This window comes from Callospermophilus lateralis, chromosome 15, assembly GCF_048772815.1.
Source record: "Callospermophilus lateralis isolate mCalLat2 chromosome 15, mCalLat2.hap1, whole genome shotgun sequence".
In the NCBI taxonomy this organism is placed as follows: domain Eukaryota; kingdom Metazoa; phylum Chordata; class Mammalia; order Rodentia; family Sciuridae; genus Callospermophilus; species Callospermophilus lateralis.
The window spans coordinates 28,252,862-28,272,893 of NC_135319.1; the positions used below are offsets into that span (position 1 = coordinate 28,252,862).

At 32.8% G+C, this 20,032-nt stretch overlaps 1 protein-coding gene across 16 annotated transcripts in view; it reads right to left on the bottom strand.

The window, feature by feature from the left end:
• Nucleotides 1-20,032, bottom strand: part of Pcdh15 (protocadherin related 15) — a 702,462-nt gene that overhangs the window by 255,996 nt on the left and 426,434 nt on the right. The gene's annotated exons all lie outside the window — the stretch shown is intronic.

A 20,032-nucleotide genomic window follows, 5' to 3' on the forward strand; every position in this document is an offset into this window, starting at 1 on the left:
TAAATCCTCTTGGGATTCAACTTTTCACCATTGTGTTATTTTTTTTCCTCCCCAAACCACAAGAAGCTTGTTTTCAAAGACAAAATATAGGTGAAGAAACTTTTCTTGGCATATATGCTCTTGTTTTGTTGATTTGAGCCTCCTGTGTTCTATTAGGGTACTGAAAAAAAATCACAGTTGCAAAGAGGTTTTCTTCTCTTTTAAGAGTGATGAGAAAAACCTTTGAATCTTGAAGACTATTTTTATGTTAAATAAATAAAACAGAGGAAATTCCTAACATAAAATCTAATATCCTGTAGAAAATTTAATATTTTTTTCACTTCCTATTGTTGATACATAAACACATAGTTCTGTAGTCTGAGATCAGGAAAAAAAATAGGCAAAGTGCTCTTTATTACTGCCATCTTTCCTTTTGCTCTCAATTTTTTCCATAATGTATTCCTGCCTTATAATCTTCCTGACACTGATGTGTGAAAGACTGATAAGGTTTCCAGAATTGCAGTATAGAAAATAAACAGATGTATCTTTAATTGCAGAAAATAAAAGTTAATGCAACCCCAGATATAATTTTTTGAGAAAATAAAAATATTCAGAGCCTCTGAATTGATATTGTATAAGCATCTAAACACAGGTAGAACTAATATGCACATACTTATAGTCATTTTGAGGCAAAGAGTATCTAATAAAACAGTATATTTGGGTTACTATATGAAAAGAAAATAACCTTTATTAATCCTATAAAACAACATTAAAAATAATGATTATGTTAAATAAGGATCCTTGATTTCCTTATATATAAACTAAAGAAAGAAAAAGAATAGAAATGGATTCTAGTGGGAAGTATTATAATATGCATTTTACAAACATTCACAGAACTTCATGTTTTCTTCATACCAAAATTTGCATAAGGAGGAAAATGGATGAGATTTAAACATGGAAGAAAACAAAATGTTTCTATTTCTATTTCTATGTTTTCTAAAAGGAAAACATACACAACTTTAATACATAGTAGAAATCTTTTTCTTATTTAATTACATTTTCTCATGTGACTCTAATCACATATTTTACTTCTATAATGTTAGTAGCTTTTTATAGTTCACAGACTCCATTGGGAATCTGACAAGTCCTCTGGGGCACACTGCTTTCTTGATACCCTGTGAATGTCCACATGTACCTTGAAGCTTCACTTCAGTTTCACTTCATAGTAATTAATGGCGCATTTGAAGGTTCAGTTTTAATACTCCCCAGAAATGTAAACAAAGTTTTTCTTATACAACACCCCAAGAGGATTTCATGGATAGGTGGGATATATTCTATTTCTGAATTTACTGCAGTTGCATTTAGCCTGATATTGTACACAGAAATAACAGTAACAAAAATACTTGGAAGATAAAAGGAAATTTGAGAGACTGGCATTAATACAGCTAAATCCTGTGGCTGGATACTTTAGGGTAGACAGATGTGGCTGCCAGAAGGAAAGACATTTCATTAACTGATTCTGTGACGTACATGGGAATGACAGACATAGACCTTAAGGCAAAAAAGAAGGAAACTATTCATAGAAACAGCCAAAATGAATGATGTACATTTATGAAGCACTGTTCAAGTCAGATAAATTCGTTCTCTTTTGTGTTTGGTTAAAGTTAGATAATTAGAGGGTGGGGGTAGGAGAGGAGATATCAATTTTGATTATAGTAAATCACTTAAGCAAAATGTCTCAGGAAATCTTAATTAAAATTTAGCTCAAATTGGATTCAATATTAACATTCTTCCTGGGACTTAAATTGGCTAAAGGAATTTAATGATAAATGGCAACACATCAAGTTAAGAAGAGGTGTTGAGGAATGTGCTTCAGGGACATGGGTATTATGGCTGGTCTTATTTAACATTTTCATAAATGAGGTTGGAAGGGAAGATAAGCTGGATGATAATTAAATTGAGGAAGGCACCCATCTGGGAGTTGCTGTAAATACTGCACAAAGTTGTGAAGCACAGGCAAGAGAAATACTCCTAAAATTGCAGAGCCAGTCAAACACAGATAAGGTATCATATTCAGGGAAAACGACTAGCTCCTCAGAAACTATTAACATGTGGAAAGATTAGGAAAAAAAAAAAAACAACGAATTCTATTTTTAGGTTAGTTAAATAGCTTTATACTATTTTCAGTCTCTTAGTGCTAAATAATAAAATATGGGTTAAGAATCAACATACTTTTGAAGAAATCAATGATAGTCCAAGGTTGGAAAAGAGAGCTGAGACTGACTCTGAACACCTGACCAATAATAATGTATTTCATGCAAGCCAAGGCACTTCTTTAATCCTCAATATTACTAAGCAGTAGACTTTTCCTTCTGTATTCTATCATATGTTGGTAGATAGAGCTTTAGAAGCTAATTTTGCAGCTAAACTATGGTGAGGGTTTAATTCAACTGCAACTCAATAGCTGACCAATGCCAGTTTCCGCTGCTCCTCTTGTCTTCATGTAACTAAATCAAAGGTTCTCATGAAATGAAACAGTGCCAGCAAATAGGAAGAATATAATTGATGACATGATTTTCATTTATTCTGGAAGCTAAGTTTACTACTGAAGTTTCTTGATATATATATATATATATGTATATGAATAAAAATTTAATTTCAAATGATAATTTAACTTGAAATTATGTCACTTCAACCACAAAAATATATTTGTAGAAAAAGAATTTAATGATTGTTTATTCTTCTTATTTTGCTTTATGACTGTTTCTGTAGGGAATATTATGATTTGAGATCTTGGTATGCGGTACCATGTGATCACTTATATGTCAAACCATCTGTTACAGTTTTGATCTGGGATCCCACGCAAAAAACCCATGGCCTAAAACCTTGGTCCCCAATGCAGCAAGGTTCACAGGTGGCGATTTCAGCAATGATAGGATGATGAGGGCTTTGATCTCACTGATGAATTAATCCATTGATAGCAGAATGGACTACTAGGATGTGGGACCTAGTTTGAGTAAGTAGTCAATTCAGGTATGTCTTGAAAAGGTATATCTTCCCCCTTACACACCTCTCTCTCTCTCTCTCTCTCTCTCTCTCTCTCCTTCCTTCCTCAGCCATGTTCTTCCACCATAATGTTTCTGCCTTGGAGACAATTTGCCATGGACAGAATCCTCTAAAACTTTGAGTCAAAGTAAACTTTTCTTCCTCTAAGTTGTTCTTGTGGGGTTTATCAAAGCTGACTAACATGCCCTCTTTGATTAATGTATGATTATTCATACAATGGGCAAAGATCTTAATATGAAGATAGTGGTGTGGCTTTTGTGTAAAAATCATAATAATGCCTGTTGTCCCAGTAGTTTGGGAGGCTGGTGCAGGAGGATTGCAAGCTCAAAGCCAGTCTCAGCAAAAGTGAGAGGCTAAGCAACTCAGTGAGACTCTGTCTCCATATAAAAGGCAAAATAGGGCTGGGGATGTGCCTCAGTGGTCGAATGCCTCTAAATTCAATCCCCGGTAGCCCCCAAATTACAATGAATCATTAAATGAGTGATAATAAAGTAATATTTCTCTATACCATTTCTCTTACTTCTGAATTAAAGAATTATCTATATTTTAAAATCGAGCACTTTTAAAAATACGTTTTTTAAAAAACATCTTTTAAACATCTCTAATTATTCGGGTTGAATATTTGAGTCAAAAAGACAGAGGGAAAAAACAGAGCCACTTGAGTAGTATTTGACATATTTAGAATAAGATAGGACCATGAATGCTCAAGTTTGATTCTTTTCACAATGATGTTATGTGTGCAAGATGCACTTTGAATTGATGTTATGCTATAACTTGTAAATCTCAGTTGTAAAAAGCCTGAAAAATATTGCAATCTTTCCAAAGAAAAGTGTTATAGAAGTAAACTACTGAGATCACTTGTTATTAATGCCAGATAACATAATTCTTGGAAAAATATGTAGGAAAACATTTGTTTAAAAATAATTAATGATCATGTACAGTGTTCCCAGGCAACACAGTAGGAGTGGAGTGTAAGCTAAAATTGGTAAATTATACTGGGCTCTCTGGTTTTTGCAACTTACTGCCAGATGAGAGAGATTTTTCAATAATAAACAAAGAAATCCATATTGACATGTTGTGACAAGTGCAATTAAAAAATGAGCCCAAGGAACAATGAGTGGGTGATAGGATAAACATGAAAGCCTTTCTGGCATAGGTTACAGTTAAGATAGAATTTGGAAGATGAGAATATGACTGAAGAAAATGGATTAAGAGCATTTTATGGAAAAAGGAAGGGCATATGTGAATGAAATACAGCCCTGTGCTATATAAGGGCGTCTTGAACAACAACAGATTGCACAGACAGCAGTGCCTTCATGAGATTATAATGGAACTGAAAAATTCCCATCACCTAGTGAAGTTGTGGGCATTGTAACTTTGAAATGCAATGCATTACTCATATGTTGGGGGCGGTGCTTGTGTAAACAACACTCTGCACTGCTCGCAGTATTAAAGTATAGCATACACGATTGTGCTCAGTTCCTAACATTTGAAAATAGTAATAAGTATCTGTTACTGGGTTGTGTTTATTTTACATGCTATACTTGTCATCATTGTTTTAGAGTATACTTCATTTACTTATAAAAACATTTACTATAAAACAGTTCGTCATGATATGCCAGCAGCAGCAGCTTCAAATGACTTGTTTATGTTGCCTCTGAATGCCACATTGAGTAATGGACCTTTATATCTCAGTTTGCATATGTATGTATGTGTTTGCACAGTGATGAAATCATCTAATGAAGCATTTCTCAAAAAAACATATCCCTGATGTTAAGCAACACAAGGTTCTGCTAAAACATTCTCAGGGATGCCAAACACGATGAACTAGAAAAAGACTAGCACGCAATGAAGTTGCTGAGCTCAGTTGAGACAAGCTGATTAAGAGTTTTTGCTGGTTGTGCTAAGAGAGTTTAGAAAACACTACAGCAGAACTAAAAAAAAAAAGAAAGAATTAACTTATATTTGATACTTACTATGTATGGTTGTCTATGTTGTTTCCTTTTATTTTTCTGTGTGTGCATGTGTGTGAGTCTGTGTTGTGTGTATATTTACGGAGGGCAGGGAAACCTGGGGAAGTTAATACAATTTTAGACAAAAAGGATGCAAGAGAAAAAAATCAAAGTAGAGATCAATTATCATTATTATTGTATTTATCTATCTATCTACTTATATATTTATTTATTTTGAGATAGGGTCTCACTAAGTTGCTTAGGGCCTCAGTAAATTGCTGAAGCTAGCTTTGAACTTTCAATTCTCCTGACTCAGCCTCCTGAACCACTATGATTCCAGGCATGCATCACCGCACCCAGCTGGGTCAGTTATTTTTAATGGTTCTTATACATGATGAAAATTATGGTTAAATTCTTCTGGTCCAAAATATGAACCACAACATTTCATACCTGATTTAGATGATAAACGAGATGTGGAGACAGAAAAGTTTTGGTCAACAGCATAAATAATAAAATCAAACATTAAAGAATGGAAGCCATATTGTTTCCTGTGATAAAAACAGGCTACATTCACATCACAGGTTTCCTCTGGTATGGGATTTTCTGATTTATATAGAAACACATTTTGAATTTTTAATGACAAAACCTCTTTGGTTATAGAAACCTCATACTCTAAATATTTGTTGACTAAGTTGGGTAGTCTGTTAGAATCTAAGCATAAAACAGTCTAACGAATTTATTTGTGTTCTGACTTCAAGTGCATTTCACCTAGAGAATTTAAGGGGAGTGATAGAGAGCTGGAGTAGGGGTCATTGTCATTGAGGAGACACTGTTTGCTCTTCTCAGAATCTCAGATCTTGTCTGGATTTTTTTGATTTGATTTTCTACCAGTGTAGGGAAAAAAAATTGCACTTTTTGTTCAATTCACTTCCATCTGCTTCCAAGTATGTCATGGAAATTCCTGTTATTTTGTATTTTACATTTACTAAGGCAGACTTTTTCTGGCTATTTATTTACTTGTCTGGTCTATATGTAAAAGTATAAGAAAAACAATTCTTCAAGGTTTGTGTAGCAGGTTGTAGAATTACCTTTACATTAAAAAATTTGAGACATTTAAATTTTCTCAAACAGTAGATACTTTAATTCAACAGAGAAAGAATTAGTATACCAACATGCTATTTTTTAATGATTTTATTAGGTGTATATTTTATTGCTTAATGTAAAATTTAGTCATAAAATGAAAACACTGACATAGTAGTTATGCAAAAACTCTATAACTTATAAATGAAACAAAAAGTACTAAGTTAGAATGAGAAAAAACAAACAGCATTTTGCCCCTATTAGTATAGTATATTTATTTTTTGCTTTCTTGTTTTCATCTACTTCATCATAGGACAGTCTACTTTCAAAATTCAAAATTCTGTTCCTTCTTTTATACTAAATATCTGGACCCACCATTACAACCTCACTAACATCCATTTTTACAGTGGCAAAGAGAAGCATATTGGAGATAGAACTTTGGGCTATGGTGATTGGATATATCACATAAAAATTAGTTAAAATCACTGACTGCTAAAATAGAGAAAATTGTACCTCTGATAAAGGATTTGTGTTTATAATCTATAAAAAACCCTTTAAAGTCAATACTAAGAAAACAATACAATTTGTTTAAAATAGGCAAAGGATTTGAACAGATATTTCACTAGATGACTAATAAGCTCATGAAAATGTTCTAATGTCATTAGTCATTAGGAAAATGCACATTAAAAACATGAGATACTACTAAGCACCAACTATGGTAGATTTAATATGGAAAGTGAAAATACTAAGTGCCAATGAGTCTATTATAAAAAATTAAAATGGTTTAATGGCTGTAAATAGTAATCTGGTAGTTTCTTTAAAAAAAACTTAAGCATATGACAGAGTTGAAATTCAGTGGTAGAGCACTTGCCTGGCACACACAAGGCCTGAGTTTGATGCTTAGCACTTGATAGGAGAGAGAGAGAGAGAGAGAGAGAGAGAGAGAGAGAGAGAGAGAGAGAGAGAGAGAGAACCCTTAAGCAAATACGCTTACAATAAAACCTAGTAAGTCTCCTTCTAGGTATTTATATATACCCATAGGAAAAAAATATATGATCATTACATGATGTATACATGTCAAATTATCATACAGTTTCTTGTAAATATAATTAAAACAATATTTTTTTAAAATTTGTCTATAAAGAGATTTGAACAGAATATTCTTAGCCATATTATTCATACCTTTAAAACTAGAAACAACTAAATATCTATCAATTGATTAACAGATAACCAAATGTGTATTTTTATATAGTGGAATATTATTTCATAATTCAAAGAAACAGAAATGTAGAATTGATTCATGATGGTGCAGTAGGAGATTAGCCATATAAACATGCTAAGTTAAAAAAAAAAGCCATACAAAAAAATGAGAGGAAAAAAAAAGAAAACTACATGTAATATGTATGATGATTTTTATCTTAGATATTCCCCCAAAGGCACATATGCTAAATGCTTGGCCACCAGCTTATGGTGCTGTTGGGAGATGGGTGAACCTTCAGGAGGTAGTGTCTAGTGAAAGAAAGGAAAGTCACTGGGGGTGTGCCCTTATGGGGGCTATTGGTGTCTTAGCCCACTGCCTCTCCATTTTGGCTTCTTTCTTTATCACTAGGTGAGCAGAGAGCTCTCTGCCACATGCTGTCCACTATGATGTTATGCCTCGTCTCAAGCCCAAAGGCAACAAAACCAAGTGAACATAGACTGAAACCTCTAAAACTTGGGACCAAAATAAATCTTTCTACTTTTTAAAGTTTATTTTTCTTAGAAATTTGGCACAAGGCAGAAAGCTGACTAATATAATATGATTTCATATTTTTAAATTTGTAGACAAGAAAAAGTTTTAATCAGTGAAATGACTGCCTAGAACTGTAGAGAGAGTATTGAGTGCAAGTAGGCATGAACAAACATTTGCAATGATGAAATGAACTGTACAGACCTATGTTGTAATTGTTGTACAACTGCCTAAATTTAGTAAAAGAATTCATAGAAGAATACATGTATATTAGCACATAAAAATTATAACTCAGCAAGGCTCTCAAAAATTACAAAGAGAATTTTATCCACACATATGATTGCTTTTATTCATCTGTGTCATTGTGCCATTTTTTTTTTTTGGCATTAATAGGATGTCCTTTGGGCTAATTGTTCATGTTACTTCATTATTTGATTCATTTTTCTCCTTTATTCCTCCTTTTGTATGCACTTTCCAAACATTAGTTCAAGGAATATTTGTTTAAGTCTTTGTCTTTTAAACTTTTATAGTTTCCTCTACTCTCTCGATTCTAGGAATTGACAATCAACTTCACACCACTTCTTGCCAAATTTTGAAACCTAGATCTTTTTCCTGGGAATGGAAAATGGAAAAGCCTGGCAAGAAAAAAACAGCAGTACCATAGGTGGAAAAGAAATTAGAATCAACAATCATAACTTTAAAGACTGAATCAGTGTTAAGAATAGTGATAAATAAATAAGCAGTATGGAAAATGTAGAATATGGAATAGATAACACATAAACAAGGACTTCAAGAAAATATGATGATATTTTCCTGCGAGAAAATGTCGTAGATCAAAGTATAACCCTCCTAGATGCTCTTTTCAGATGTAACACTGAATCATGGTCAATGCTGGAAAAGTGCCCAGATTTGACTTTTGTATAAATGAAGGTACAAGATATATCTGAGAATTATAGTGAGATCATTTGTTACCAATATGTCCCTTGATGATATGCCAGAATACTAGGTTTACATGTATCACATGGATCTTTTTTGCTTGCTTTGTTTATTATTGCATTTGAAGCCTTAAGAAAAATCCCAGCTTGACCCAAGCTGATATATTCTGTGGCAGCAGCTATAGCTTAAATATGCATAATATGTTTCAGAATGACATCACTTAAACATTGTCACTGGTGTCCCAGCACTACAGCTCTTTTAATTCACCAGATGTGGTGGAGGGTGGGATTGAATAGAAACAAATATTAAGAAAAATTGAAACCAGGCCCAAGAATGTGCATAAGGAAGTACATCATGATCCCATATCACAAATGATTTGCTCCTGGAAATTCACCAGGGACATTTATGGGAAGCTCTTGGAACATTCAGGATGAACTTCACCCAGAATTTGAATACACCCAAGCTACCAGTTTCTAAGAGACACAATAGTTCTGTGCACACAAAGCCTACTTAAAGTACTTTCATACCATGTGTACTTGGTGATGTACTTGGCCTGCACATCAACTCTGGAAATTAAGAGCTGAGAGGAATCTGGAGACTTGTGAACTGGAGTTGGTTTGCTGGACCCACTTGTTAACCCAAATAAACAATGTAGGGAATAATCTTCTTCAGTAAGCTGACATTACTCAGGAATGACTGATGTAATCTGATGCATTTAAAATTTTACAGTTTGTTCTACTGGATAATCAAGTCAGGGAGGAATAGTGTGGTAACAGGCAAGTCTAAATTATAGCAGGATATCATTTTTAAGTATAGTTGCTATCAGTGTTCTCTCACAGGCATATTTCTATTAATTAGAAAGCAAAATTATTTGTCTGAGCATATAGCTCAGTGGTAGAATGCTTGCATAGGCTGTGTAAGGTTCTGTGTTCAATTTCCAGTATTACACAAGCAAAGCAAGTAAAAGAAAACAAACTTATCTTCTCCGTGGTACCTCTGGTAAGGTTTGGACAGATTAAAGATGCTTGATGAGTTTCCTCATAAGAAACAACTGGTTGGTATAATGGAATAATACTCCAAAGTTTTTGCTAGTAAACATTTTTACCTGGGGGCTGGTCAGAATTGTCTGATAAACAGTTGCTAATAACTACTCTGGTAATGGAAAATGTACAGTACATGTGAAAAAGCAGATTTTCTGGGAAAGTTGAGAAAACAACATGGTAATATTAAATGAAGTATTTGGTGGTAATCCAATCCTCTGCCTCAACTCTTTGTAGTATTGAAGAATTTTCAAATTTACTTATGCATTTAGATCAAAATAAAATTTGAGTAGATATTGATCTCTAAGAGAGAAAAGTTATTTGGGAAGGCAATCTAAAACTCTTAAACAAGGTCATATCTGTGGAGACAGACTTACCAGCAAAATAATTTAATTTACATTCAAAATACTTATATACACAGTTGAATGTCTCTATCAATGCTTATTAAAAACATAAGTTAAAGTAAGTACTTTAGTTATATTTTAATATAAATACTTCACTTAATATTACCATGTTGTTTTTCTCAACCATTTGTCTCTTATGAAGAAACTCAATGAGAATCTTTAGTCTGTCCCAACCTTACCAGAGGTACCATGGAGAACATAAGTTTGTTTTCTTTTACTTGCTTTGCTTGTGTAATATTGGAGATTGAGCTCAGAACCTCACATGGCCTAGGCAAACATCTGACTACTGCGCTACATGCTCAGACAAATAATTTTGTTTTCTAATTAATAAAATGATGCCTGTGAGAGAACCCTTTGAACTCTAGATAGGGCAAAGGGGAGAGAGGGAAAGAAAGGGAGCATGCAGGTAGGAAAGAGATGGACATCATTACTCTAAGTACATGTATGAAGATACCAATTGTGTGACTCTACTTTGTGTACAACCAGAGAAATGAAAATTGTGCTCTATATGTGTAATATGAATTATAATGCATTCTTCTGTCATATATAACAAATTAAAAATTTTAAAAAAAGTAAAATAAGACAAAGGAAATAAACAATTTTCAAATGCTAAAGGAATAATGAAAGAAAATTTATGAAAAATTATGATTAATCTGATTTGTTTAGGGAATTTAACTTCCTTACTGGATGAAATATATTCTGGGGATTGCCAGTGTTTTAGTAACTCTATTATATGTACTAGATAGAAAAAATATATAGGAAAGAGGTGACACATTCTGAATTCATATTGTTTAAAGGACATAAAAAGAGATATCCAGAGGTCACAAGATTTTCACTATGTTATTGCTATAAAATTACTCATTGCTTGTACTGTATCCTTGCTTATGGATGATAAACTTGAAGCTGGGTAAGCCCTTTCAAGGACCTCAAGGGTGATAGTCATGCTGAACCAAATTCTAGTCTTGCTGGTTAAGCAAATTGAACATTGGAGATTTATTTCTTTCAAGATTTATTTTCTCTGGAGTTAATGTAAACAATTGATTCTTTAAAATGTATAACAGACAACTGATTAATTCTCTTCTGTTCAGCATATCATAGAATAACTCAGGATGATGGGTGCCTTTGTAGAGTTGGTAGTTGTCAAATTTTTTTCTCAAGTGTATAAATCAGAAAGAGATACAGACACTAGTAACAATAACATCATAATAAATTTCTTATGAACCATCAGAAATGTTTTCACTGGAGATGGATCTGTAAACTAGATGTTCCTCTTTCTCAAAGAAAGCCAAGAATAAAACAAGAAATCTTTAAATATTTCCTAATCTTCTGTGATAATTTGGAGGACTTACTTCTTTGGCAACTTCAGAATCATTTTGTAGAAATACATTCATTCTCATTACTTATACTCTGAAATTGGAAATGGGGACTTAAGTACTCCAATGCTATTGCACTCTGCGATATTCAACTTCTACTCTCATTATGTCAGTTTAAGATTTCCTCAAAATTAGCTTCCATCTATCCCTACTTTATGAGCTTTAATCCATCAATTTTAGGACCTGGTTCTAAATATTTCTCAAGAAATCTTATTTTAATTACAACAGCCAAAGCTATACTAGTTTGTAATAAGGGATATTCCTTAAATTAATGATAAACAAGCTGATTTATGAATAAAGACTTTAATTTGTTCCAGATTTTGAATTCTGAAAAATGCAGAAGGAAAGATACAAATAGAATAATTTCTATCAAACAGGTGCTCTGGTAAAGGTGGCAGGAAAGAAAAGAATCTGTAACATAATGGCTATTATACAGGAGTAAGAAAGTATTATAAACATATAGAAAAACTTCAAAACAAGGGATTTCAAGAATAAATCAACATGTATTTGACTTAGTAAAAGGAAAGTAAATCTTACATGACTCAGATCCCCCTCTCTCCAATGGCAATCAAATGCTTATCCTTAATGTCTCATGAAATTACCATTCTTTTGTCCTTATTATTCCAACCTAATGAAAGCATATATGCTTCACCCTCCTGAGTACTAAATACCCTCATCGTTATACGAAATCACATATATGAGGTTGTGAGGGGAAAGGTGGGGGGAAGGGAAAGAACTGAACAACAACAGAGGAGGTAGAGAGGGAAGATGGGAGGGGAGGGGAGGGGGGATAGTAGGGGATAGGAAAGGCAGCAGAATACAACAGTCACTAGTATGGCATTATGTAAACATTGTGAATGTGTAACTGATGTGATTCTGCAATTTGTATTTGGGGTAAAAATGGAAGTTCATAACTCACTTTAATCAAATGTATGAAAGATAAAAAAAATAAAATAAAATAAAAAAATAAATGCCCTGTCAAGAACTCAAGTCCTAACAGACAATCTTTTCCCAATCACTTTTAAATGAACTCAAATAATAGTCTTAGTTTTTTTTCTATCAAGTTTTACAATTAATAATGGTTTGCCCAAAGACAAACCTAGGAAAGAAAACCTCAGGCCAATATCCCTAAAGATAATGTACTGGAGAGAAAAAATACATAGGAAAGGGGTAACACATTCTTACTTCATATGATTTCAAGGACATAAAATATTGATAAATCACATTCAAAAACACATTAAGAAAGTAATGTACCATGGGGCTGGGGTTGTGGCTAAGAGGTAGAGCGCTCCCCTACCATGCTTGAGGCACTGGGTTTGATCCTCAGCACCACATAAAAATAAAATAATAAAGATAATATGTCCACTTATAACTAAAAAGTAAATATTTTTTTAAAAAGTAATGTATCATGAATCAACAAATGCAATTTACCACATAAAACATAGTTAACAACAAGACTCAAATGATTATCTGAAAATAATGCAGAAAACTATTTGAAAAACTTCACTATCCACTCATGTTTACAACACTAGAGAAATAAGAGATAGAAGGAAGTTACCTCAACATTGTAAAGTTATATTAAACAAACCCAATACCAACATCATTCTGAATTGGGGGGAAAATCGTTTTCTCTAAAATCAGGAAACAAAAGAGATGCTTATTTTCACCATTCCTATTCCATATAGTCCTTGAAACTCTAGCCAGTGCAATAAGGCAAGAGGAGAAAAAGGAATACAAAATGGGAAAATAGAGCTCATATTATCTTTGCTTGCTAACAACCTGATCCTATATTTAGAAGAACAAAAAACTCCACAAAAGGTTTCTAGAACTCATAGATTAATTCAGTAAAATATAGGATACAGGTCAATAAAAATAAATCAATTGCATTCTTATACTCCAAGGATGAATCTGCTGAAAAATAAATTAGGAAAACTAACCCATTTACAATAACCTTAACAAATACTTGGAAATAAATCTAACAAAGGAGGTAAAAGATGTATAAAAAACCAAATAAACAACAACAACAAAAACAAACTATGAAACATTGAAGAAAGAAATTGTGAATCCCTTAGAAGAAAGAACTACCTGCCATGTACTTGGATAGGTACAATGAATATTTCAAAATGACCATACTACCAAAGCATTAGAAAGCATTAGAAAGGTTTAATGCAGTCATCATCTAAATACCAATGACATTCCTCACAGAACCGGAAAACAAACAAACAAACAAACAAAAAAAAAAACAAAAACCTGTTCTACAATTAATTTGGAAAAATAAGCCAAAGAACACTGAGCAAGAAGTACAATGTTGTAGGCAAAACAATACTGGATTTGAAATTATACTACAGAGCTATAGTAACAAAACAAAAAAACAAATAAGCAAACAAACAAAACATGGTATTGACGCCAAAACCAACATGAAGACCAATGGAATAGAACAGAAAAAATCCACCTAGACACAGTCATCTGATAGTTGATAAAGAGGCCACAAATATACATTGGAGTGAAGACAGCCTTAAACAAATAATGTTGGTCAAACTAGATATTTACATGTAGAAGAATTAAACTTGATCCCTCTTTCTCACTCTGCACAAAAGGTGATTTAAAGTAGACAAATGATTTAGGTATTAGACTAGAAAATCTGCAACAACTAGAAGAAAATGTAGGCCCAACACCTTAGCATGTTTGTACAGGCACCAATTTCCTTAACAAGATTTCCAAAACACAAGAAATAAAATCAAGAATCAAAATGTGGACAGCATCAAATTAAAAAGCTTATGCACAGCAAAGGAAACAAGAACATGGAGAGAGAGCCTACAGAATGAAAGATTTTTGTCACCTGCTTCTCAGAGAGGGGATCAATATCCAGAATATATAAAGAACTCAAGAAACTTAACAATAAATAAATAAATAAATAAATGACCAACCTACTTAATAAATGGGCAAAAGCACTAAATGGGCATTTCTAAAAAAAAAAAAAAAAAAAAAAAAAAGAAAAGAAAAGAAAAGAAAGAAACAAACACAAGTGGCCAAAAAATAAATGAAAAAAATATTAAATCTCTCCTGCAATCAGCAAAATGCATATTAAAACTACATTGAGATTTAATTTCACCCCATTCAGAATAACAATTACCAAGAATACAAATAATAATAAATGCTGGTGAGGATGTGGGGAAATGTTATATATTGTTGGTTGGACTGCAAATTGGTGTAACCATTCTAGAAAATAATACGGATATGTCTCAAAAAGCCAGGAATGGAACCAACATATGATCCAGCTATCTCACTCCTCTGTATATATCCATAAGATCTAATATCAGCATACTATAGTGACATAGCCACATCGATGTTTATAAGAGAACAATTCATAAGAGAGATGTTGTGGAATCATCCAAGATGCCCGTCAACATTTGAATGAATGAAGAAAAAAAGTGATATATACACAATGAAGTTTTACTAAGTCATGAAGAATATTGAAATTATGGAATTTGCTGGTACAAAGATGGAACTGGAGAACATCATACTGAGTGAAAAAAGCTTGACACAGAAAGTAAAAAGTCAAATGTTTTCTCTCATATGTGGAAACTATACAAAAATAAGAAAAAAATGGGGATGAGGTGGATCTCATGAAAATAGACGAGAGGGCTGGGGATGTGGTTCAAGCGGTAGCGCGCTTGCCTGGCATGCGTGGGGCCCAGTTCGATCCTCAGCACCACATACAAACAAAGATGTTGTATCTGCTGAAAAATAAATAAATATTAAAAATTCTCTCTCTCTCTTTCTCTCTTTAAAAAAAAATAGATGAGAGATCTTTGGAGTAGAAGAAGATGATTTAGGGGAAGGGAGAAGGGACAGGAAAAGGAAAGAATCGTGAAATGAAACTGACCAAACTGTTCTGTGTATCTATATAAATATCATATAGTAATCTCACTTTTATACATGTCTATAACACATTAATTTAAAAAAAATATAAATAAAGAGAAGAAAGCCCAGTAGAGCGTAGGAAAAGTATTAGGGAAGGGAGCAGGGGAGTGAAAGAGGAAACAATAAGGACTGAATTGGAGCAAATTATATTCCATGTATGTATGATTATGTCAAAATGAATCCCAATATTATGTTTATAATGCACTAATAAAATATTTCAAAAAATATCTGATTTTTTGAAAATCAGATTTTTTTGAAATATTTCATCGAAAATAAGGATTATGTTTTATAGAATATATCAAATTCCTTATGTGATAGGAATATATTTTATTCAACCCATGTATTTTTCAGAACACTTACTTTAGTACAAATAACATTAAAATCCATTTATATTAAATTATAATTTGGCTAAAAATTCCTCCATAATATTTCTTGGTAATATGCATTTATATTTGAACATGGTGGTAGTTTTTTTTCCTTTGTGAAACTGAATGAGCAAGTATATTTTGCATCTAAAATTACCCACTGCTTTATTGGAATGCTACTGTTTTTTTTTTCCTCTAAAATCCTCTGTATTTGAAATATATCCATATCCAACTACTTTTCTTTTGCACAAGTGACTGTAATTTGACATTGGAGCAGAAATTACTACAAAAGGAAATAAAAAGGAAAAGATAGCTTGTTTTTTATTTTTTAAATAATAGTCAGAAAATGATAAGTTTGGTGAAATGTTTTATTTTTGTTATTATAGGATGTAAAGGAAAAAAGTCAACATAGTATTTTTTTATTTCTTCTAGAGTAGTACCAAATTTCAATTCAATTATCTAGTAAAGCAATAATATCTAGAACTGTAATAATGAGAATACTGTTGAAATTTAAAAATGTCCAAGTTAATATGATTGAAAAAAATGTGTACAAACAAACAAAAACTTCATAAAATTCAAGCAATTAGGCATTAATGTTTGAAATTTGGCCATGGGAAAACTACTATGACAACCTAAAAGTATGCTAGATGATATAAAGGTAGATATTTTTAATTGCATTTATAAATACATTTTCTTTGAAAATAGGTATTTCTAAATATATCATATAAGGGGGATGATATATGAAAATAATATAAAAGACAAATAGTCTCTTTTCCCTTTCTTTCAGTAGTATAGATTCATAATGCAGGTGTTTGTAATCACTATATTGATCTCATAAATATTTTCACTAATTTTAACAAATGGGAAAGTTCAGTCTGTTAACGTCTTGGGAGATCCATAGATTTTAAATATTTTATGTTATGAGTAATATTTATTATTTATGAAAAAACTAAAATATTATATATTATATATCTTATTATTATTATTGCTATCATTATCATGATACCTTTCTTTGCTAATTCTCTGGACTTAATACACTAGAACAGAAATTAAATTTTAGTAGTTTCCTTACGCTCTATGTTTTGACACAGCTCCCATTATTTTAGATCCCACATACAATGAAGTACTGTAGAATAAATATGTTAATTATTAAACTTTACCTCTATAAAAGCATAGCTGATTGACTTCTCATGAAATGTTTTCACATTGTTTAGTTCCTAAAGTTTCCAAATGCGAAGGGTCTACTGGATAAACAATTTAGGAATTACAATGTTCTAGAGATTTATATATCTGAAGTTTGATTAAGTTTTAAAAATGCATTAATCTGAAATGTATGCAATTTCCCATTAGTCATACAGAAATCCCTAACTGGAGAACATCCCTAACTGGAGAACATTTATTTTACCTATATCCTTGAATTCCTTTATCCTTTGGTTCATTGAAAGGATATTTATTAAAAACATCTTTGTTCCCAGCATTGTGCAAGATGTTGTGTGTACAACAGTGATGAAAAAAGACAGAAAGTAAAGAAAGAAATTGACCTAGTGTTTACTTCAACAGAGCTTATAATTTGATGGAGTAAGGATTTTAAAAGTATAATTAAAAAGTTTATAATATGCTATGAAGGAAAAATCAGAATATTCTGAGATGATAAGAGGGTATAAGTTAGAAAGAGCAGTTATGGAAGACTTCCTTGAGGAAGTGGCATTTAAATTGAAGCTAAAGAGGAAAAGTAGATCAATAGTTATAGTGGGAGCATGAGAATGAGCAAGAGGAAACAAATGATAGGATATAAATGTGGATACTATCCAGAGAACTGGCCATGCAGGTCACAGACAACAGGCTTTATTCCAATAGCAGTCACAGGAGAGTGCATGAGATTATTTTATGTAATCTAAGTTTAAAATAGCCCTCTTAGTACTAAATGAAGAAGGGAGACAAAAATAAGATGTAAAGAAAGGTATTGCAGAGGTATATGTAAACGTTGGTGGTAACAATAGGAACAGAAACCAGGTAAAAGAGGAAAAATTCGGAGGGTTTCATAATAGATTGGGAGACAGGAATAAATGGGAATGTGTCAAGAATTAGAGTTTTCCAGTTTGAGTGACTAAATGGAAGATGTTCCTTTTAGTAGAGGGGGAACACCATTCATTTGAACAAAATATGAATGTAAAAATATTTCAAATACAATTGAAGTCTGTAGCATGAATGAATAACCTGTATAAGTAAAAATTATGCTTTTGTTTATTTTTTATTCTAGTGCAAAGAGGCCAAGATATGAAATTATATGTATATTAGTAAAATCAAATGGTTTAACCTATCAAAAATAAAGTTATGTACAAAATATAAAGTTATGTAAAAATATATCAACATTTTTGTTGATAAAAAACCAAATTTGCTCTTTTAGTCCACCTAGTGTTTGCTAAAATAATAAACTCTACTAAGATATCAAATAAATATTTCTATCAAATTTTAAATAACACACAGACACACACACACACACACACACACACACACACAAACACGCATACACACCAGAAGGGGAAAAATCATTTTCTTAATTAAATTGACAAAGTTTATTAAATGATTATATAGGTTTGTCGAATCTTCTTTAGAATTATGAAAATAAAAAAAATAACCTTAATATATGCTTTAAAGTGCTATGATCATGTCTTCTCCACAAAGAACTAAATAAAATATGTGACACAAGGAGATTTCACAGATATGGTGGCAAGGAATATTGACAATCATGAATATTTCACATAGTTAATGAGAAAGGTATAATAATAATGAGGTGACATATAAAAATGTCATATGCAATGTGAACATGTATAGTAGTTTCTATAACATAGTAATTTAATATTTACAACACTCTTTTGAGATTCAGAAAAGACATAGTAACCCATAAATATATACAATTTTGGGTTTTATGCCTAAGGTAAATAATACATTTAAATTTTAAATGAAGAGAAGATTAAACTGTTTGTCCAAAGTCATGTTAACAGGGAACAGAAAGGCATGAGTGGTGAGAAAATGAACTGGAGGAACTAATTCTATGAAATGGGCCCACTGTGATGATTCCAACATGCTTTCTTTTTTAAAAAACAGTAATTTATCTGTGGCCTGGCTTCAGTTGACATGATTTTTTATATTCCTTAGTAAATCAGCTGTTATCTGCAGGAAAAATGCAGGCCTGAAACAATTCCAATAAGAATACAAGTTACCATGAAATGAGAATTTTGAGACCCTTTCACAGACCACTTACCAGCTCAGGGAAATAAGGATAATTCCCCCTTGAATACAAAGTTTGTACAAACAGATTCCAATTAGAATTGGTTACCATGGGCCAGAGTCACCTAAAGTGATCATGGCAATAGGAACTTGAAAGTCTAATATCATCCTGCTGTCAGTCAAAAGTCAAGAGGTTGACCTAGGTGAAACTCTCTGGAAACTACCATAGAATCTCACCTTTTCGTCATTCCATCCTGTGGGAGGCCATCACGCTATGTGACCAGCGTTTTCCTTTCCTGATTGGTCAGGTTCTGTCAGTCACTTCTAGTGATCTGGCCACATCAAAGTGGCCCTAGATGGCTACCCCAATTCTGGAAGTCGCAAAATGTCACAAAATGTGTCTTCATGTGTAGGCGTATCTTCTTGCAGCCCCATGGGTCCAGCTATACTCACCTGTTCCTTTGTGATATTACTCCTTGCCCTGTTTGTGATAGAATGTTCCATGGAAATGCCCTTTGTATGTTCCCTTCTCTTGCTCTGCCCTTGGGTGTGGCCTTCCTAGATGTCAGTCAATTTGCTGGCAGCAGACATCAGGAAGCTAGACTCAGCCCCTTAAAACCTGACCCCTTGCCTTATTTGAATGGCTTCTCCTCAATAAAAGGGGTCAGCACTTGCTCGCTCGCTTGCTTGCTCTCTCTTTCTGCAGACCCTTAAGGTTGGAAGAGCTGTCACAGAACCCCCCAAAGAAAAAGGTATCTCTGTCTCTTGTGTGGTTATTTTGCTCAGCCCAGTTTCCCTGAAGTGACCCTGAGTGTTTTTGTCACAGAGAATGGGAAACCCATCCCTTCTAATAAATTCAGGTCTGTTACTCTGAGTGACATGTCTGATATCTTTCTAAAATGATCACAAGAAGTAGGATTGAAATGGATGCCCCTCCCTTGCCTCAGTTTTCT